General features: G+C 43.6%; 1 protein-coding gene across 11 annotated transcripts in view; it reads right to left on the reverse strand.

Annotated features, from left to right (window-relative positions):
- The window catches only part of Apba2 (amyloid beta precursor protein binding family A member 2), a 252,008-nt gene that overhangs the window by 211,854 nt on the left and 16,686 nt on the right, over positions 1-23,468 (reverse strand). Inside the window, exon 1 of one of the 11 annotated variants that reach the window (XM_040275192.2) lies at positions 2,952-3,058. The exons of the other annotated variants lie outside the window; for them this stretch is intronic. The gene's annotated coding sequence lies outside the window, so the exon portion shown is untranslated. Of the gene's footprint in view, positions 1-2,951; positions 3,059-23,468 lie in introns of those variants that run through there. 11 annotated transcript variants of the gene reach the window in all.

Consider the following 23,468-nt stretch of genomic DNA (forward strand, 5'->3'; position numbering starts at 1 on the left):
TTCCTTTCTCTCCCACCATATGTGGGAGCCATCAGTAAATGGAATAGGCCCCAGCTTCAGATTCCCCTAGAACCCCTACCTCCTCCCATCCCCTCCACCACACATCCTGGTCTCAGCCTCCAAGCCCTTGCACCTCCCTCCAGGATTTCCTGTTTCAGCTCAAGCCCAAGGATCCACTCCACACACCTACCAGAGTAATCCTGTCAGCAGCACCTAACCCTCACTGCACACCCAAGATGTGCACATGCCTTTATGGTGGTGAGACCTCAACAAACCATTCTCCTCAAGAAACCAGCAAGGTCTGGGGAAGTCCGAGGGAATAAATAGTTACTGTGAATGGGTACGGGTGATAGAATGTTCTAGAATTAGTGATGCTGAATGTCATGAATTGCCCAGTGAATTGGACACTTTAAGGGGATAAACTTTATGTTAATTATATTGCTGCAAAGTTGGTAAAAAAAAAAAATTTAAACCATAAGGCAAACTCCATTCTCTTTCCCTCCATCACATCCTCCAACAGCTCCTCTGATACTCAAAGTCCTCAGAATGGTGGGAAAAGCTTACGAGCCCAGCCTCCATATCCTCTGGCCTTCCTCCCCTGATGCTCACTCTGCCCCAGTCTCACAAGGTCTCTGCCACTCCTCAGACACCCGACTCTCAGCCAGTCCTGTTCCTGGTGGACACCGAGCACTGCTGACCTCCTTAGAGCCCTGTGGACACCACCTGTGGTTCACCCCTCCTTCCTCTCCTCGTGTATATTGTGCTCTTTGTTTATTACCAGCCTCGCCCTCTGGGATGGAGGCCCCATGATTTTCATCTGCTGGGTCCTAGGGATCCCCCAGCACCTATGACAGGACTCCATGGTGACCCACTAAATGACGACTTGATGACAGGCTTTTCCCCTGTGCAAACATGGAAGGATGCTGCTCAGGGAGATCAGTGGCTTCCCAGGCCACACTTCAGGGTCAGGGGACTCCCAACGTTAGCTCTTCCCTCCTGCCAAATGCTGCATTACATCCACTTATTCATGAATAGTGAAATCCTCATAAGCACCCCCTACATCTGGAAATGGGGCCAAGGTAAGAAAAAAAGCCCCTTAGTATGGCCTGGAGACCTGTCTGGCCACAGTTGGTGGGAAAAGGCCTTGCCCCTCCCAGACCTCTGGCTATGAGTGCCCTGGGGGACCCAGCCTGCTGCAGAGGAGCCCACCCCTGAGGGCTGGAGGATAAGCTCCGCCCTCTGAATGGCCACAGCAAATAGCACTGGGCCAGGCTTCCCTGTGGGGTGGGGAGGAAAGGCCTGTTCCAACAGAGCCACCCACATCCCCACCATTTCCTGTTTCAACAAAAAAGAGAGGCTGGTTCTCATACTGAAAATCTCTAAATCCCTTCCCACCATGTGTCTATTCATCCTCACAGTGAGCAGGCGGGGACAGGAACACTCAGTGACGTGGGCACACCCTGAGGTATGTAATGGCAGGAAAACACAGGCCATGTGCCCTCCCGCTGATCTGGAACAACAGCCCCACGCAGAACATCCCACCATTGCCCACTCACGCACCACTGTGGGGACACCAGGGCTGAGCTGCAGCCACCCTCCTTCCCCCCGCCCCAGGCCTTGATCCTCCACAGCCCCCAAGGCACCCACAGCCACCCTACACACCCATACCCAGTTTCCTTTAAAATATTCCATCCTTCCAGAAATGTTCCCCAACAAATAATACCAAGGATTCAAGAGAGAATAAGAGGGAAACTGGCAAAGAGGTGCAGAGGAGACTCTTTCTAGCCAGGGAAGCCATGTACTTCACCTTCTTCTGATTTCAGAATCCTCACCTTCCTGAGGTCAAGGGCATGGGATGCAGGAGCTGCAGCTATATCAGGGCTGCTCCAGTGTTGTTCCTGTCCCTGGATGAATGGGCCATGGCCTTTTTTTTTTTTTTTTTTTTAACCTGAGTTCTCACTGTGTGCCAATTGCCATTCCAGTTGGCTGGTTGGCCATTCCAAAATAAAGAAGGAATTTGGCTCTGGAGCTCAGCTGCCTGGGCTAGAATAGCAAGTGCAGCATTGAATAGGCTCTGTGACATCAGGGACATTTCTTAACCTCTCTGTGCTTTTTTCCCTTACCCATGGAATGGAAATAACCACTTTCCATTACAATGTTGTAAGACATCAAGGAAACAGCCTATGTGCTCTTAAGAGGGAACCTGCTGCCTCCTAACTATTCTGTAAATGCCTACTGCCGTTATTATTCCTAATAGGTAGCCGACAGACGTAGGCAGTGGGAACATGATGCTCAGGGGATAATTTTATGAATTGAGCCCACTGTGCTGACCCCCCACTTACTTTCTTTAAAAAGCAACTGACCTGAAGCCACCTTGGCCCTGTCCTGGCCTAAGTCACTTGGATGTGCTGCGTTCCTCAGCAAACAGCCTCTGCAAAAACGCAGACCCAGAGACACCTACAGATAAGAACGACATTACCCACCAGGCTGGAGTGGGTGGGTGGGAGGCGTTTGTGACCTTTACACAGACCAGATTCCAGGACTCCGGGGAGACAGAAAAATTAGAAGAAACCCCACCACCACCACCACAGAATCTGTAAGAATAAATTCCAATGAGAACTGGTCAGCATGGGCCAAGGTAATTCGGAATTCCTTGAGCCTTTAACATGTTATTTTAATAGTAAAATCTCCCCTCCAGAGGGTAAGACACACACAGGGAGGACTTGAAGGTCTGGTGTCATTCTGCCCTCGGAAGACAAGAGGTGAACCTGGGCAGGACTCTTCTGGAAACTTCCCTGGAAACTCCAATAAAAAAGGAGGATTGTGGGGAGGCACACAGTCCCTCTACTCTCTGAGAAAATCCACTCCCTTTCTCCCTTGAAAGTGTCCCTTTTTCTCTTTTCCTTTATCCTCTAATAAACTCCTGTCTGCTACTACTATGTGCAACTCACTTGAAACAGGCAAGATGGCAAGATCCGGTGATCACAGGTCCCCATGGTCACTTCAGCTCCATGGGTGGATCTCGTTCTGGAACACTCCTATTTGGGCTGATCCTTAGAGGAACAGAGCTGAGGCACTTCCACGGCAGCACCGCAAAGTCCAAGCAGTGGGCAGCCCTGTTGAGGCAGGCACATGGAAGTGGCCAGGGAAGGTGCTGAGACCAGGAGGGTACAGACTTTGGGGAGCAGCAGGACACAGTGAGCACCACTCCCCAGAGGGCAGCCAGCCTCTCAGCACCCTACAGTTAGTTCCCCATAGCACAGAAGGCAAAGATGAAAAAGGATATGATAAGGGGGCATTCTTAGTCAAGAGTAAGTTAAGGAGACAAACAACTAACAATCTAGTCAAACACAAATGTTAGTTAAGTCACTATACATGGGTCAAAACCCAAGAAATGCTCAAAGCAAAGAGTGAACCAGAAAGTATACAGTGGACTTTAGTAAATAATCATGTATTGACGTTTGGTTCCTCAGTTGTTAACTGAAGTAGCACACAAGTGTGAAGATGTCAGCAATAGAAGAGGCTGGAGGAATGCGGGGAGGGGTGCTAGTGAATAAAGAACTTTCTGCTTAATTTTTCCTACAAATCAAAAACTGCTGGAAAAAAAAACTTAACCTAGTATTTTTTAAATATGGTAGATAATACATTCTGAGCATTCATATGGGCTAAACATAGAAACAGATATAATTCAAGAGCCAATGAGTGACCTAGAAGATGGTACTAAGTGACGTTCCCAGAATGCAGTGCAAACAGACCCTGGGAAGGGCCCTGAAGGAGAAGAGGTCTATATGGACCCTGGCAGGGGCCTCCCAATTCTACCCCCAGTTCCTCTCTCTTCAAATTGAGGACATTAATGCAAATTCTCAGAAATTTTTTCACATTCTTTTCCCCATACTGACTTTTTTTTTAGGGGGGCAGGGGGAGGGTATAGGGAGAGAGGCATTACAGGAAATCTTAGAAACCATCTCAACCTTTGAGTCCTTGCTTTTTACCAGGCTGCAACATTTCACAGTTCAAGGCCCAAATGAGTATCCATCTCTGTATTTGTCTATTATTGTATTTGTCTGTTAAAAAAAAAAAGGAAAAAATGGCAAAATAATCACTTGGGCTGGGATTGTAGCTCAGTGGAAGAGTGCTTGCCTAGCATGTGTGAGGCACTGGGTTTGATTCTTTGCACCATATATACATAAACAAAATGAAGTCCATCAACAACTAAAAAATATTTTTTTTAAATATTTCTTTAGGGGGAGCCCCAGAGAAGTCTTCCAGAAAAGCAATGCAGCATTCTATCACCAATGTAAATGTGGCTACCCTCCTCCCTAATAATTCCATTTCCAGGAGGGCTCACACATCTCTGAGACAATGTCAGTGTGGGGATTTTTCTTGCAACAATATTTCAAAACACTAGAAACAATCTAAGTGCTTATAAATTGGAGATTGGTTAAATGATGCCAGAGTTCACATGCTAGAATAAGCTGAAGTATTAAAAAAATAGCAACAAGCAAACAAAAAAAAAACAGGTAGATGAAAATGTAAGACAGTCACAAGCATATGTATTGATTCCAGTTATAGATGCATCGAGCCAGCTAGAAAATATACACACATTCACAAGCCCATGTATGAACCTGACGTCACACAGAAGGGAATGAAAGGGCCCCCACGGAACACCTGTTAACCAGCAGCTTTCTTTGGGAAAGGGAGAAGAGATCAGAGTGGGAGGCTTCGGGGGCTTTCACCTTTTGCTTTATTAAATATGCATGCACTGGGGCTGGGTTTGTGGCTCAGCGATAGAGGGCTTGCCTTAGCATGTGCGAGGCCCTGAGTTCAATCCTCAACACCACCTATAAATAAATAAAACAAAGGTATTGACAACTACAACTAAAAAATAAATATTTTTTTAAAAATATGCATGCACTGGTTGAGTCTTTTACCAAAATGAATTTATATTTACCAGCATTATAATCAAACCCAGACTACGCCTTCAAGGATTTCTTATTCTAGTTGGGAAGATGTCAACACTAATAACAACCTGTGGGAAAGGTCAGATAGGGCTGCAAGAAGCAGGACTTCCCACAGGAGATGCCACTTCTGTGACAAGGAAGGCTGTAGGCAGCAGAAGAGTGATCTTCTTCTGGATGGGAACTCTCGGGGCATGGGTGACAACACCCAAATGCCTGGGACGTACATACACATCACGGCAAACCCTGAGAAATGAAAACACAAAGGAGGAGGTGATGAAGAGCGGGAGGTGACCAAGGCTTGGGGCCTCAGAGGTCAGGGAATGTGGTAGGACAGGACAGCAGGAGGAGCCAGGGATCTTTGGTATAAATTTTGGGAGAAAACTAAAGAATTCAGTTGCATTCACTTAACTCACATGCAAGCGCGAGAGTGGGGGATGGGGAGTGCTGAATGTGGTATATGTGGTATGGCATGGCTACGTAGTGTATGCAACGTGTGTGTGTGTGTGTGTGTGTGTACATTGTGTACATGTGTATGGGCACGTGTGTATGCTCTTAGGGAGTCCTGGTGCGTGTGGTACATGTGTGTGGAGTTGCATGTGTATGGTATGTGGGAGTGTGGGCCAGATGTGTGTGGGGGTGTGGTCAGGTGGTGTGTGAGTAGTAGGTGTGGTGTATGTAGGTGTGGTAGTGTAGCATGTAGTGATGTGTACATGTGTAGTTTGTGTGTATGGTGCAGTTATGTGGCATGATATAATGTGAACGATGGTGAGTGTGGTGTGATGATATGTGTGGGGAGTGTGGTATGGGGTGTAGTGTATGTGTGATTTGCGTGCTTGCTGTAGGGTGTGGGGTATGTGTGTGGTGTGTGCCATGTGTGGATAATGCAAGTCTTTATGCACATGCACATATATGTGTTGCAGACAATGGGCTGGCTGGCAATATAGAACCTGCAGCAGTAACCAGGTACACCTAGGCAGGGTTTAGGGCATGGAGGTGCTGAGTGGACAAGCCCCGACGTCTCAGGCTCCCTCAGGTTCTAAGACTCCAGATGGAGAGAACCAGTAGTATCCCACACCTCCACCCAAGGCAGCACCTACAAAGGGGCTGATCAAGGTCAGAGCAGCCCAGAAATCCTTTGGACAAAATTTGCTTTAACTTTTTGTAGGGGTAGGGAAAGTCTAGGGTTAGCCCATAAGGAGAAGCCCTGTAGTGGGATCTGTAGCAGAGAGGAGGTGACAGGCAGTGGGGCAGGGTGGCAGAAGCATGTTGGTAAAACAGCTATCCCTTCTGTAAATTAGACAAAATATCTCACCCCACACTGCAGGCCCTGTGGGAATCCTCAGAAGAGTAAGCGCATGCCACAAAAACCATGCTGCCATTTCAAATCCTCCATAGCCAAAATCCTAACATGCAGTATTCTCACATGTACAGATCTTCTTTTAAAAACTGCTTTCCTTTCAAAGGCACCTAATTCAACTGAATTACCATATAAACCATGCTTGGAAGTGCATTGATTTCCTGAGGTGCAAAAAAGCAGGGAGCCCAGGGATAGCATAAGGGGAGTTTGATCCCTCCTTTCCTCTGTCTCCTCTTTCAACTGCAATACGACTGAGACTGCTAACTCAAAGTGCAAGGAGAAAATTTCCAGTCCATCTGTTAGGAGGCACTCTGCATAATCAAAAGGCAAATAAGTAATTTTCAGACTAGACATAATGGAAATCTAAAACATTTTTTAAAGAGCAACCATTTCTTCTGAAGTTTCTACTCAAGTACTTGCTCATGGAAGAAGGGAAAACATGCTACTGGAATAAATATGCAGGTCCTAGGCCCTGATACTCCTAGAGTGCTATAAGTACACCCAATAGGCCTACAGTCTGTCACTGAAGCCCAGAAGAGGAGGCCGAGGGTAGGAGCCAGAGCTGCAGGGAGCTATTCATCTACCTAGATGTCAGACCAAAGCAAGTATTATTCATGGAAGAGAATCTGCCAAAAAAGGTTTCAAAATACATTTTATGCAGTGTTTTAGGGTTCCCTAAATATACTGAGTAAAGCTAGGTGATTTTATGCTATAACTACTGGAATTTTTTCTAAATTTTTAAGGACTCTAAAAATTCTGAATATAATGTTAAATTAAAATGTGGACCATATATATAGAATCCTTGAGCAGGCAGAGTCAGTTTGGCTTCATAAGTGACCTCAATTTGAATTGCAATCACAACTATATCTTGAGTCATTTCTGGTAAATGCCTAGGTTTAAAAAAAAAAAAAACAGAACTTAGGCTCAACCAAACAGAAGCAGCTAAAAATATCACATAATATCACAGGCCCAACAAGCCACTGTACAATTGTAACCAATTAAATGTTTTCTTTGCTTCACTTCCAGATTCATCCTCTCAAAACCTCACCCTGGCATTCACTCTGTGGAACCCCTAAACTGCTTCTGGTTTGGAGCTTCCCAATTCATGAATCACTGTTTGCTCAAACAAATTCTTTAAATCTTTATGGTGCCTCAGTTTGCTTTTTAACCATGGTAAGCCCCACAAGTAAGGGCTGCCCCTATCTTATCAACTGCTGGAACTCCATCACTTGACCCAGCACCCAGCACACAGTGGGGCTCCTTAAGGATTCATTGAATCCATCCAATAACTGCTTGAAAAGACCAGTGGTTGACAAACTGTCCCATTCCACCTCCTGGTGGTAGTGTACCGGAAAGTGGAAGGGCACTCCCAGGAACTGCTTCCCAAGGAGTACCTTGAAAACCCAGGCCCACAGGGCTAAAGTTGGATCCTAGGGGACGGCACATATATCCAAAGATACAGTGGCCTGGAAAGGTCCTTGAGATGGAACAAGAGCAGCATGCTACAGCCTCCTGATCCCCAGGGAGGCATGAGCTGGGCTGGAGCCTCAGCCTGCTGCCCTGCCCACCCTTTGGGCCACAGACAGATGTGAAGGTTCTGGTGTCACACAAACAGCAGGGATCACCAGGTCAGGAAGGCAGCACCACGTGCTTTAACCTTGGTTACTGAGTAGATTGACCCACGCTGATCCCTTCTGGTCCTAAAGCTCTCACATTCAGTCCTTGCTGATTTCCCCTGTATACAAACAGTGGTGCTCTAGAAGCATTCTGCTTTACGTATGGCAAACTCACCAGTCCTTCCTTGCCCCTTGTCCCAAACAGTACTGATATGTTAGAATAACTGAGATACTAAAAGGCAAGCTCCATGGAGCAAGAAGACCCTCTAGCTCTCCCCCTCAGTGTCTGGCACACAGTCCTGGGGGTACAACAAGCTTTTGCTGAATGTCAAGGGAAAAGATAAATAGATGGATATTATATTCTTTGGAATATTTTCCTTACCCCCAAAAAAGATATTTTTATCTATCTATTTATTTATTTGTTTTCATTCTGGGGACCAAACCCAGCGGTGCTTTACCACTGAGCCACCGCCTTGCTAAGTTGCTGAGATCCTCCTGGAATTTGCAATTTTACTGCTTCAAGTCTACCAAGTCACTGGGATTACAGGTGTGTACCACCATGCCCAGCTCTTTACCAAATTTTTAATGTGTAATTTTAAAAGTAAATATATAATAAACACGATCTCACAGAACCTTTAAGGTAAATGGGCCAGGAAACAAAGGATAAAAATTAGAAGACATTAGGGTCAGGGGCTCATCCTCCAACACTCCTGCAGCCTGGCTTCATTCAATAATTGTATAAGGGCATCTACAAGAAATGAAGCCAGCTCCTCTCATGTCTCCAGGAAATGTGAAGAGTAAAGAAGAGAGATAACCTTGAGAGGGTACCAGGCTATGTCTCCACGAGGCCAGAGTTGCAGGATCACAACAGGTCACCATCCAGACTCCCCAGCCTGAGACCTCCTCACCCGACTCCTGCCCAAGTAAGTGGCCAGCAGCTTCATCTCAGGGCTTTATATGGGATACGGTCTGTGGCTGGAAATGGTTCCTGAATATAATCCAGTCCTGCCTGGAGACAGGAACCTAGTCAGCCCCCTCACAGATTCTAAAACTCCTCCTATTGAGGCCACAGCTTCTGCTTTTCAGATTACAAAGCACAAAAGGACAGATCTTTAAATAACTCCTGCTTCCTAATCCATAATACATTCTCAGAAAACATCAAGTCTCTCCTCAGCCTCACCATGGAATGGCCTGGCTCTTCACATGTCACAAAATGGAAGGGAGGCAGCACCTCTGTGACCCAAATACCCACACTCGAAATGCTCCTGGGCCTCCCAATTAGAAATATATATATATATATGTAAAATAATTTAATATTAAGCCCATTTCATAGAAGTCAAATATATCAAACAAATACTATTAAAAGGGAACCGATATGAAACTTAAAATCCAAATAGATACAAAAACATAAATGAAAAAAAAAATGAAATACTCCAAAAAAATCATTTCATCATTACATGGGATTTCCAAAAGTAATGCTCTTGAAATTTCTTTTAAAACAATATGTTCCAACTTCCCACTAATCCAAATTACTCTGGTGACGTCTGGTTCAGCATCTCGTTGCAAATATGCAGCCTCATTATTTTACTTGGAATGGTAATAACACGGAAGCATCTATTTCCATCTCTCCATCACTAAAGCTAACATAAACCTATAATCTGCACTGAAACAACTCCATTTCTGATTAGGATCAGTAACATTTCCAGCCGGGCTCAGGACAGCCTAGGGGGACTGCTCCCAAGGCTGTGGCACATGTGCAGGTGGGCAAGAGGATCACTGCCGCAGTGTTTTCATAAATGTGAGACATTTTGTGAATGGCTTAGTGTATTTTAATTTAAAAGCTCCATTAAAATGAAGAGAGAAATAGAACCCACACACAGCTCCGGAGAAAACAAGGGAATATTATTAATCACAGAAATGTAAATGAGATTGGGGGCAGGAGGGAGTGAGTGTGCTGAATTAAACTCCTTCCATGGTGACCCCTGAGTAACTGTAGTGAGTCTCGGCATTTTATCTCCACCACGCAGGCAGCAGGCCGCCACCATAAGGCCCCATGCAAATCATGGGTGCTGTCCCTAAGCGTAGGTGAGTGACTTTCTTATTTGTTCAGAAGTAAAATGATCCAGAACTGGTCACTGTGCTTTCTTCCCAAAGAGACCTAATGGCTGTTGTCCTTCCTGGGGATCCTGTTTGCCTGAATAAAGTAGGAGTGTGGCCAGCAAAACCCAAACTGTTCTGCTCTACCAACTTCGCCCTAGTGGATCAGAACTCATCACACCACCATTTACAAACCAAAAATGAAGAATTCATGGGCAGAGAACCTTCTTGAAGGCATTTATATGAAGTCAAAATCAAAATCACATCTTCTTAGGGTTCTTTTTTTTTTAAGAGAGAGAATTTTTTAATATTTTTTTTTTTTGTTTTCGGCGGACACAACATCTTTCTTTGTATGTGGTGCTGAGGTTCGAACCCGGGCCGCACACATGCCAGGTGAGCACACTACCGCTTGAGCCACATCCCCAGCCCTTCTTAGGGTTCTTAAAAAAAAAAAATTAACTGATTAATTGATGAATGCTTCTTACTATAAAACCTAGAAGATGTTCAACAGAAATACTTATTGAAAAGCCAGAAAATGTAACATTGATTTAGGGACCCTTCTTTTTTGGAAAAACAGAACATTGGATGACATAAGGATGTTCCCTGAAAATCAAGACCTTTGGCCCCAATGAAGCTCTAAATATTTGAATTTTAAATTGCATATTTGTAATGCCATATTTTCCCCACTTAATAGAATGTGCATTATCTCAGGTGAATACACTATTAGATGAAATGAATATAAAACTAAAATTTCAAATAGATGTGGCTATGTAAGAAAAAATAAAAAGAGAAAACTCATGTTCAATGAATAGGATTTGCAAGTGCTATATTCTTAAGCCCTGTTGTGGATCTGATGTCCAGGAAACCGATGCAGTGCCTTGGGACAAGTCCTGACAGAAGGGTGGTGGACCTCACTTTCCCAACTGATGCAGGCACTGTGATTGGGAGGCAGCAAGCACAGCCAGGGTGCCCCAGGTTGAAAACTCCTTCCCTGCTCCCCTCCACAGGGAGATGAATGCCCAGATCCTTATTTCTTGGACACAAAACTTTAAAGAGTTTGCTACACAATGCTAGTCCCATCAGGCTGGGGCAGTACTTTAATTAATAGTCCACCACTAAGATTTTTGGCAGGAATAACTGTGCCAGATATCATGATCCCACCCATCACTGAGCACCTCTCATTTCCTGCCTGTCTTTTGAATACTTCATGCATCTGCCTTCACTGCCCTACCCACCTCTGGCTCAGCATTACTAGGCAAACTGACCAATGTGCCTGACAGATTGTCAGTCATTTGCTGTGCACAGCCCTAAAGAAATGAGACTATTGCTTCACTCAGACTAAGAGAATCCAGTGCCAAAAGAGCCTCTATGAAGAGTTACAGTCCCTGATCTGGATGCTGGCAATCCTTTTCATCAATTCCAATTTTAAGTCTTCTGATGGTTATTCTAACTCCCTAATTTTTTAACTGTATTTCTGGGTATATCTATTGAAGACATTTATTGACCTCCTTAAAAGAAGTGAGCTTTAAAGGTGAGGGACTTCTAAGCTATGGTGCAATTGGCCATGATCACACCAGCTCCTGCAAACAGTGAGGAACTTTCTATTCTTATCAAAGGCACTGGGAAGAAATAGATTCCATTCAATTCTTAGAACAGAGAGGCATCCTTTGGAAATCCAGGGACCATACTCCTTCAGAACTTTATTTTTTTAATGGTATTATTGTATTCTTTATACCTTTATTTTATTTGTTTATATTTATGTGGTGCTGGGGATTGAACCCAGTGCCTTATGCATGCTCGGCAAGCCTTCTACCACTCAGCTACAGGCCCAGCCCTGGATGCAGTTTCTCTATCGATGATACCTTTTCTTTTAACTCTGCAAAACTCAGGATATGAGCTGGCCCTAACTGGCATGTCACGGCTACTCTTTGAGAGCAGAAACTAGTTCCTGTTCCTGTTTGCAACCTCTGCACTCAGCACCAGAATCCAATGCTTGTGAGGGTTCAGTGCATGCCTATTCAATGCAGGAGTAAACAGGTCTTCCTAGACTGTCTTCCCCACTATGTCACCACAGAGATCATGAGCAACCAAGATTGAGCCTTCCCTTGAGTTTTCATTGCTTTCTATTATGTGATATGCTCTTGATGCCTGATGAATAAATGGATAAACAAAATGTAGCAAACACAAACAATGTTCCGGAGCACTATTGCACAGAAATGATGCTGATTGCACAGAAATAATGTACTGTATATTTTTAAAAGCTAGAAGAAATAATTTTTAAAAGATTTTCTCCTAATGAAATGATAAATGTTTGAGGAAATAGACATGGTTACCATGATTTAAACACTATACAATGTATACATGTATAAAAACATCACTTGGTACCCCATTAATTATGTTCTGAAGTATCAGTTAAAAATACATTTTGAAAACAGGAAGGAAATTCTGACACATGTTACAGCATGGAGAAACTTTGAAGGCATTGTGCTAAATGAAATGAGCAGGTTAGAAAAGGACAAATACTGTATGATTCTACTTACTTAAGGTACCTAGAGAGGTTGAATTCATAGAGACAGAAAGTAGAATGGTGGTTGCCAAGGGCTGAGGGAAGGAGAAATGGGGAATTATTATTTAATGGGTACAGACTGCCAGTTCTGCACAATGAGAAAAGTACTGGGGCGTGAGTTGATGGCTGTAGAACACTGTGAAATACTTAATGCTACCAAATTTAATACCTTAAATTGGTCCAGATGGTAAATTTCCTGTTATAAGTATTTTACCACAATTTTTGTAGCTAAGAAAACAAAGGTATTCTTGATGTTGGAAGACATCACTGAGTCAGTCATCTCATCAGTGATCCTCCCAAAGTGTTCCATCAACGAAGTGACCATGAGCCTGGAACATCCCAAAGAGAAGCTGCTAACCAACAAAAAAATGTTGGGTGGACTGGCTCTCCTGGGGAGCCAACAGCATGGCTTACTGTAAGAGGCAGAAACCAAAGAGAGCTCATGCCTGCCTTTAGTGTGAAGACAAAGGACCTTCTTATGAAGATCAGGATGAGCTGCCCTTTCCATAGCCAAGTAGCGCAAGGCCAGGCTCTAGGCCAGGGGCTGGTGAAGACCAAGATCCAGCCAGATAATGAACCTCAGAGAGGCCAGAAGTATGATTCGCAAACACATGATAGGATATTTTCACCAATGACAAAGTAAATTTCTTTTTCATAACATGAAGGGTTTTGTGTGCATGGGTGCATGTGTGTGTGTTTGTTTTCGTTTTTGTTTGTGTGGTCCTGGAGATCAAACCCAGGGCTCTGAGCATGCCAGGTAAGCACTTCCCACTGAGCTACATCCCCAGCTCTAACACAGGTTCTAAATGAAAGGGCTCAAAAAGTCGGGGGTGGGGGAGCACTTCTGTCTAGTGGTATACATAGGGCAACTTGATTGCTCTTCATGCAGAATCAACAACAAGAGATTTTGGAAGCATAACTTTCTGGTACTTGGGCAGCTTGTTCCCAGTTCCTTTTTTTTTTCCACCATACATGGATGAATGAGTATAGGGGGAGATAGACTTAATGATCTATGATGGCTTTCCTATGACATTTGCCAAAAGAAATGGAAGTAGACAGTGATTTTACAAGAAGTGTTACAGGAATAACAAATTGAAAAGTTTTATTTTATAGGCTCAAGTGTCTTTTTTGTCAAAAACTAGAAGCGTGGCCAGGCACAGTATAATTCCAGCAACTCAGAAGGCTGAGACAGGAGGATTGCAAGTTCAAGGGCAACCTCAGCAATTTAGCAAGATCCTGTGTCAAAAATAAAAAGGGCTGAGGATGTGGCTCATTAGTAAATCTTCCTTGGGTTCAATCCCCAGTACAGAAGGAAGGAAGGAAGGAAAGAAGAAAAGGAAGGAAGGAAAGGGCTCTCCTCTGCATATGTCAAGAGTTTTCTTTCTGAAAACTAGTTTTGTTTTTTTTTTTCTGAAACTTGGACAGACCCCTTCAGGGTTGGTTCAAATAGAAAATACATCATCTGCACTTGCTCCTCTGGGGAAAGGCAGATTTTATGGCTCTCCTGGGTTTAAGCTGCTCAGATGCACATTCATTCCACAAACACTTTGTGAGCCAGCTTTGGGAAAAAGTCATAAGCACTCTCATGGATGATAGGACACCCTTGCTGGACCTGTCCCAAGCCCAATCCCAACACACTGATGTCCACAAAAGCGAATCATTCAGTGCAGAGACTCCACAATGACAACTCCCCCGGTACTTTTGCCTGACTCCTCATCTGAGAACACATCTGCCAACACGGAAGCCAATCCACAGCTGCTCTGCCTTGTTCCTGCAGAAGGCTAACAGCAGAGCAACTCTGCCCTGAATGTGAAATGTTTCTGGACAACAGAGAGTACAATAAAAGCCATGTGGGCCCTTGAGCTCACACTCGGGGTTCCCCTTGGCCCCCATTTCCTGGGCTGTGGCTGGCATGTCCCACCACAGCCCTGGAAGATGAGCCAGGATCTGCAGGCCTCTGTGGGGTACAACTGTGAGGCAGGATTCAGCTAGGCATATCCCACTGAATGAGGGGAAAATGGATTATTGTGAGGAGAGTCACATGAAGGCAGTTAAAGGCTGTCACAGTCTACTCATTCGAAATAAAACCCATCCCATTAGGGACACGGTAATTGAGGCCCAATTCCAACATTCTGCTCTGTGTAAGGCCGAATGTCGGAAGATAAGGTTTAAAATTGAAAATCAAAGAGCCGTTGCTCAGTTTCATACCCAGGAAATGAGGTACACATGGGCAGATATTAAACTCACCCACACGAAGATGTGCCCCAGACCCACACCAAGAATCCTGAAAGTTACTTTATAGCTTGCTCACTCCCAGGCAATACACAATAATATAAATAAGTCCTTGATAAAGCCGCACTGGTTAAGTGGCTGGATTCTAGTAATGCCATCTCTCCGTTACAGGGTGCCTGAAAAGGCTAATCCCACGGTCATGCAAAGCTACATGCCCATTTTTCATCATCTGCCTTAACAACTCCAAAACCCACCCCAAACCCAAACTGGAAGGAAGGATTCAACTGCATAGGACTCATACTCAGCAAATGTGCCCTCCTGGGAAAATGAAGACCCAGATGCCAGACAGCACACTGCTGTTGCTTCCTGAGCCCATCCAGATCTTGCTGGAAAACAACAAGCAACACACACAGCCTCAGGGACAGGACATCCACATTCAGGCAAAAGCACTCAATGCACCAGGAAACAAAAGGCCAGGACTGATCACAGCTGCTGTTCAAGATTTCAAAGCTGGAGGGAGGAGCTTGAAGCAGGAGACCCTGAGCCTGCAGACAGAGGACCACAGGCCACTGAGCTGGTGACATCTCACAACTGTGCAGCCATCAGTCAGCTGCACAGGAAGGAAGGGCACCACCTCAACTGTCCAGTGCTCCATGATATCAACTCCCTTCCTCTTCTAGTGGTGTGTTTTCTATATGCGACTAAACTAAGGTATTTAAAAAAAAAATACTCTTCACACTTAATTTGAAAACAGGCAGTTCTGAGTAGTACATTAAGAGATTGCCAAATTGATCCAGTACATACGTCTCTAATCTTGTGGTGAATTTCATCCTTATGACTCATTCCCAAAGTCAAGCACATTGACTCTTAAAAATACCTCCTTGGAAGCATGCGATTGATTTCCTGCTGGGAGGTCCTGCCGCTTACTGGTTAAGCACGAAAGCCCTGGAGTCAGAGAGGGTTCAAATCTCCCTTCTGCCACTCTTAGCACTTACACATGCTGCACCCACCCCATCTCTGGCAGATATTTTCCCAGGCCTCCAATGTCCTAGGAGACAGCTGTATCCACACTGCACTTCTAACTATCTCCAACCAATCTCCTGGTACCACAGGGTAGAGCGGCTCTTTTGCTAGTTGTTTCTCCACACAGCTGGTCTGGCTCGGCCTCCATCTGCTCTGAAGACAGCATGAACAGCTCTTCCATCTCTTCCCAACCAGACACACACCTCTATAAGGAAAGACACAGGGCCTGAACAAGGTCCAAAATGGAGTTTCCTAGGGGCTGGAATAGGGAATGGATTCCTGACAGATGGAATGGTCAAAAACAAACAAAAACTCCAGGCCAGGCACTACACCTGCAAACAGGTTCCCTCTCCTCTCAATCAGACTTCTGATGTCCTGGGCCTGGACCACCCCCTGCAAAGTATGACGAGGGACCCAGACCACCAGTAGAGGGCAGCATGGAGCCATGTGTCCCTAGTGTTCCAGGCCTGGTTGGAAGAGTATTAATTTATCACAACACCCACCCACCAGTTCCCAAGGTGACAAACACTAATGTGACCATCCTGAGGGTGTCAGGTTGGCTGGTTTACCTCATGAAGTGAGAAAATTATAACCTTCATCACACACACATTATGAACCAGTATTGATAGTTGTAACGCTCTCCACAAAGATTCTATATGAAAATGGTGAAAAATGGCACACAAAAAGTCCATGATGGGCAAGATGACTTAGGAATCTCAACTAGCAAGAGTGGCTCCCTCTCACTCGTCAAAAGAGAGTACCAAGAACTCACAGTAACTGGCAGGCTCTGCAGGGTGGGCATTCCAAGGCCAAGGATACTGCATAAATGACATAAATGAGAGGAAGCGACTGAGGGTGACATCTATGATCAGAATCACAGATTCCAGGGTCCCCCCCAAGGGCCACAGTTTCATGGTGGGAATTTGGTGGCACAATAAGTATCTCTCGGCACAGAGTGGGATCTTCCCTCATCTCATTTAGCCAAACCCCATGCTCCCCACCTCACCTGTGCTGACCCCACAACGTGCAGAGGGGAGCTATGGGTAACAGCATTGCATCCAGCGCTCCCATCCCACCTCACTCCACGTGCCCATGTCCTCACGGGGCACCCCTTCAATTTGCAGGAAGAGGCAGAGGCCATCAGCAGCTTCCAGCCTACTTGCTGGGACTCCTCAGCAAGGTCACCACCATGTGCACTGACATGCTCTGAGGAGACACAGTCCTTGGAGCCCCCTGCTGGAGGGCCAAGCGGAGAACAAGTCACCTTCTCTAAGACCCAGTGTTTGAGCACCCACCAGAACCAGAAAGTTCCAGTGGAACTGCTGCCCTTGCCTGAAGAAGCCTTTCCACAAGATCTCTCCCCTTCAGCCCACTCCAACTACACAGAAAAAAAAAAAATCACCTCTACTGACCACCAGCTTGTTCCCAGGCTGACCCAGTGGCCTGAAGGGCTGCACAGAAATCAGAGGCTCCAGTTTAAGGGTTTAGTCACTGAGTGCAAAGCAAAAGAGACCATTCTGAGGGGCCTCCAAGACCCCAGGAGCCCACAGAATGAACTAATCAAGACTCCCGACCCTAATAACACAGAGGCATAAATATCAGAAAGGAAAGGCCAATGTTGAAAAATGGTTTCCTGATCTGAAAACCCAAGAAGAACCAACAAGCCATTTAAGCCAACGAAGAGATGTAAGCAAAGTGCCAGTCCTGATATCCCAAAGTCAATGGCCCTCCTACCCACCACATAATCAGCTAGAAGGAGAGGAGAGAGGGGGATTATCTCAGTGATGACAGTGACCCTGGCCATAAAATCTAACTGGAAACCTAACAAGAAGTGTGCCAAACCCATGAGCAAAATAATAAGACACTAGAGAAAGATGTAAATAAATCAAACACCCGGATCAGAGGAAAACATTAAAAAGACATCTCTTTTCATTTAAATAAACCTATAGAGTATGCCAATCAAAGTCCCATTCAGATTCTAGGATGAATTTCACTTATTCCAAAGTTTATCTAGTTGAAAAAAAAATGAGAAAGGTTAGAAAAAGATGGAAAAAGAATAAATAACTAGTTAAGATAATGAAGAACAGCCATGAGTCATACCATGATATTTCTTCAAAGATGGGCCACACACACAACGATGCTCCTATAAGATTCTATGGCCCAATGGCTGCATCTTAGTAAGAGCATTCAATGATGTTGGACAACATCAAGGACAAGGACAACATCGCCTGATGTATTACAAAAAGTCACAGTAATTTAAACTGTAGATATTGGCAAAAGAATAAACCAGTAAATTAGAATGGAGAATCCAGAAATGCAGGAGGAACAACCAGAACACAGTAGTAACTACTCATGCTCTAAATGTCCAAGCCCTTTGGCTCTATGACAAACATGAATCTCAAGACAGAGAGGTAAAGGCTAGCAGGTTTAACCCAGTGGAAGAGCCAATGCTTAGCACACACAAGGCCCTGGGTTCAATCCCCAGCACCAATACAAAAGAAAAGAAATCAAAACAGACATATAAAGATAGCTCATTAATAAATGATGTTGGGAAACTGAATGTTTGCATAAAAAAAATTATGTGCTTAATTGATAGCATACCTAAAAATAAATTCCAGATGAATAAAAGATGTAAATGTAAAAAAAGTCTGAACTATCAAATATTAGAGAAAATATAGGAGGATGTTTATATGCACTTGGGGTAGGAAAGCCCATTGTCTAGGTTAAAATACAAAATTCAAGAACCAAAGGGAGATCAGCAGAGTAGAGAAAAGGGATTTAGGGTGGGGGATTTTATGCGTGATACTGGCCAAACTATATTTTGATATTGTGTGCATGTACAAATATTTAATTAAAAAATCCCACCATTATGTACAACAATAATGCACCAATTAACAAATGTGAAAAAAATCCAGGAGCCATACAATAAAAGCTTCACAGATTTGGCAACATAAAATCCAAAGTTTTACATTGCCAAAAATGTCTTTTATACAAAGTCAAAGGATGCAAAGACATCTGGGAGAAAATATCTTCAATGTATATAGCAATGAGTAATAACCCTGCTGTACTAAAAATGGCAATAAATCACCACAGAAAATCTGGACAAGTCAAAAGAAAAACAGACAAGAATAAAAAAAAGTAAAAGAGAAAATTCAAATTGTTATTAAGGAAATGAGAAATAGCTTCTTATCATTTGTAATTTTAAAACACAAAATGAAATACAGTAATCCACTTTATTTTAGAGGAATGGATTGCAAGAGTCCCAGTGGGTAAAGCTCAGGCTAAAACCATGCACATTACTGAACCTTATACAAACTACACTTTTTTTTCTACAAATAAATATCTATGAAAATCTTTTTTTATTTTTTATTTTTTTATTAGTTGCTCATGACAATACAATGATCTTGACATATCACACATTTGAATCAAATGGGGTATGAATTCTCATTTTTCCAAGTGTACAGTTTGCAGAATCGCATTGGTTATATGGCCACATATATGCATACAGCAATACTAGTGTCTATCTTTACTTATAAATTAAGCACAGTAAGAGACTAACCGTAGTAAATAATAATGAGGTAGAACAATTGTAACAATATGTCTGTAATAAAAGTTATATGAATGTGGTCTCTTTCTTTCCAAAGAGTCAAAACAAATAATACTATCTTAGGAACACAGTTGAGAGCAGGTAACTAAACTAAGGAATGTAAGTGCAAATAAGGGGGTCTACTATAAGTTTGTAACATTATACTCACAATATGGAGTGCAACTGCATCAACTGATGGCATCCACTTGCCATGAACAACTCAAAGGGGATGATGTTTAAGATCATCAATGCTTGGGATGGGTGAGAGCTCTAATTACAATGTTTACACAGGTTTGGGACCAGAGGTGCTATGGATTTCAGATATTTCTTTTGGGGAGGGGGGATTCTGGAATACCTACAGATATATCTTAGGATGGAATCCAAGTCTGAACACAAATTTCACTTCTGTTTCATATACTTTCTACACGTATAGTCTGGAGGTGATTTTACATGTTATTTTAAAGTTGTATGCAATCTGATATCTTGGATAATTTTGTGCACAAAGTTTGCATATATGAGGTTAGGGATGAAATTGCCCACCTCTGACATCATATTGGTACTCAAAAAGTTTCAGATTTTGGAACATTCAGATTAAGGAGACTCAAATTGTAATTTGATCCCACGTTGTTGAAAAATGTTAAAAGTAATAATTATGTATGTTTCCATATAAAACATAAGCAAAATATTTCCATAGAAATACAAAAAAAGGGAAGACACTGCACCAAATGGTTAATAATGGTTGTCCATGCAGGGGCTAAATAGGGAGAAGGGGGTTGGAATGGGGGGGGTGGCTTTCATTTTCTTCATTATGTATTTCTCTGTAAGTTTTGAATTTTTGTCATGATTGCAAAGTAATTTCACAATCAGAAAAAAATATGAGAAAAAAAATCTGCTCATGCAAAATCAAATACAAAAGACTCTGGGTCTAGAATATGACAGACACCTGCCCCTGTTGATGAGACCAGAGTCCTCCTGAACACCAACACTGCTGCCAGAAAAAATGGCTCTCTCCTCCAGAGATGCAAGATAATTGCTACAAGGCATGATTTTTAAAATAGTGATGTCAGATCTATTTATTTTCATTATTAGCTCTTTTATTGTTAGATAATGAAACAATACACAAAATCTTTGCCTCCCAGCTGACAGCCTGAACCTAAAACCTGCTCAAAATCACTTCTCTATTTCATTCCATTCTTTCCATGTCTTTCAGAATCTTCAAGTAGAGGGAAAAGAATGCTTACCCTCACTGAAAAACAATGCAGCTGACCCAGAAAGAGTGGCTGCAGAAAGGTAGGCCTCCCTAGCACCCCCCCTTTCATTCTCACTAGGGGTGGTGGATGCTGCCCCCTCAGACCCTGACTGGTCCCTGGCAGCCTCTGGTTTTTAAGACTTCTCCATCTTGGAGAACAAAACAAAATAGACAAGCACTTTAAAATTCATTACCAGAAGGTTCCCAAGGAATATGCTTCCATGCATAGAAAATAATCGAGTCCATTTTTCCAAGAACTTGCTTCAAAGTCCAATTTTGGGGAATTGATGTAGATTGTTCCATTTTAAGTTCTTCAACCAGAGGAAATCTAAAAATTCTTCCTTCCAGCTCAACAGAGCGAATCCCCGTGAATCTACTGCTTTTGCAAAAGGAGGACAAAGATCCTCCTGGGGCCACAGAATTCGGCATCTTTTCCTGGGATGCTCAGGGCAGCCAACAGCTCTGGGACATCGGGACACCAGGCCAAGCTTCAAACGGCAGCCTCCAGGCTAGCCATCCTACAGACACACACCAGCGGTCCCCAGCGGTTAAGGAAGAAGGGTTTGGTTTCAATCCATTTGCCAAATAACCAGAAATAAAATGCAATTTTAAAATAAATAATTGCACATGAGTCCAGGTTTCTGGCCAGCAGCCTATCTCTCAGTATGTATGTATGGAGGAGAGGCAAGGTGCTGATCAGAAAAGGAATGTGTCCCTGGAATAACTTACCACTCCACCTGGCTTGCCAGGCACAGGAAGTCTCTGAAACTCCGCACAGGCTTCCCCACAAATTCTTGATGTCCTCTCGGAATACAACCAGCCAACCTTGGAGGAGGTGCCAGCCATAGGAAGACTGTGCACTATGAGGGGAGAGGGGCAGCTGAAATGCTCTTTGATGGACCCAAGCTCATAAGTGTGTCATCAACACTCATTCATTGCTGGTGGGACTGCAAATTGGTGCAACCACTCTGGAAAGCAGTATGGAGATTCCTTAGAAAACTTGGAATGGAACCACCATCTGACACAGCTATCCCATTCCTCGGTTTGTACCCAAAGGACTTAAAATCAGCATACTACAGTAACTCAGCCACATCAATGCTTATATCAGCTCAAATCACAACAGCTAAACTGTGGAAGCAACATAGATTCCCTTCAATAGATGAATGGATAAAGAAACTGTGATATATATACACAATGGAATATTATTCAGCATTAAAAGAGAATAAAATTATGGCATTTGCTGGTAAGTGGATGGAGTTAGAGAATGTCATGCTAAGTGAAGTAAGTCAATCCCAAAAAACCAAAGGCCGACGGTTCTCTCTGATAAGTGGATGCTGATCCATAATGGGGGGACATGGGAAAAATGGAGGAACTTGATGGGGCAAAGGAAGGGAGGGGTAGGGAGTGGGCGTGGGGATAGGAAAGTTGATGGAATGAGATGGACACCATTACCCTAGGTGCACTGATGGTGTGACGCTACATCATGTACAACCATAGAAATGTGAAGTTGTGCTGCGATTGTGTACAATGAATCAAAATGCATTCTGCTGTCATGTATACCTAATTTAAATTAATTAATTAATTAAAAAGTGTGCCATCAAACAAGACAGGGAGAAGGAGGGAGAGGAACGCAGAGCGGAGGGGAACGACAAAGGACGTACATGTAAAGGGGAAGCAGGGCACAGTGGTGCACACCTGTAATCCCAGTGGCTGGGGCGGCTAAGGCTGGAGGATTGAAAGTTCAAAGCCAGCCTCAGCAACTTAGCGGCGTCCTGAGTAACTTATTTAGACCTTGTTTCATAATAAATAATAAAAAGGGCTGGGGATATTTCTCAGTGATTAAGAACTCCTGGGTTCAATCCCTGGTATTAAAAAAAAAAAAAAGGATTGAAGGGAAGGGAAAGAGGGGAGAGAGGAGAGGAAGGAAGGAGAGGGAGAGAGGTAAGGAATGAAAGGGAGAAAAAAATAGGAGGGAGAGAGGGCCAAGGAGAAAGAGCCTCCCTCTCCTACTGTGAGTGGGCAATTAAACATTTCCGCAGGTCAATCTGAAGCCCCTACTATTTGTCCAGCAATTCTACTCGAAAAAAACTTATCATAAAGAAACAATCATGAGTATCTGAAAGAAGGAAGGGAGAGAGGGAAGGAAAAACGGGAGAAAAGAGAGAGGGAGGGGAAAAGGGAGGGAGGGAGAAAAGAAAACAGCGACAAGGACATTTATTAGAGCCTGGTTCACAGAAGGAAAACATTCTCAGCTACTCCAACATCTAATCCTGGGGGTTCGTTCAAAGAGTGATAGTACAAACTCAGACAGCTGGGTGTGGGAGAAAGCTTCCATGAACTTGGACAGCGGCTCTTGATCCATGATGGAAGAGAAAGGGGTCTGGCAGTTATGTGCATCCAAGCACAGTTAAAGAGACCTGTAGAACAACAGGCCCTGGTGGGAAGAATAAGGTGTCTCAAGTTCCTTCTTTACACTTATCTTTATTTTCTAATGCACTGAATTCATATATAAGTAATAAGTAAAAATAATGCTTTTAAAATAAAAGTGTTTGCTCGTGCCAAAAACTGCTTTAATGCTAAAGTGAGCTGAAGCATATGGAATTTTGCCTATATTTGGCATTAAAAAACAGCAAGTTTTATATGGTTCAAACTAATTTTGTCAAACAATCCAGATGAGTGGTAAGACCTTCAGGAATCACTTCATCTTACTGGCTCAGTGAGAAGTAAGGAGGCCATGACTAGTCTAGCATCCCTGTGTTAGTCAGATTTCTGTCCCTGGAA

The sequence above is a fragment of the Ictidomys tridecemlineatus genome, chromosome 5 (genome assembly GCF_052094955.1).
Source record: "Ictidomys tridecemlineatus isolate mIctTri1 chromosome 5, mIctTri1.hap1, whole genome shotgun sequence".
NCBI lineage: Eukaryota > Metazoa > Chordata > Mammalia > Rodentia > Sciuridae > Ictidomys > Ictidomys tridecemlineatus.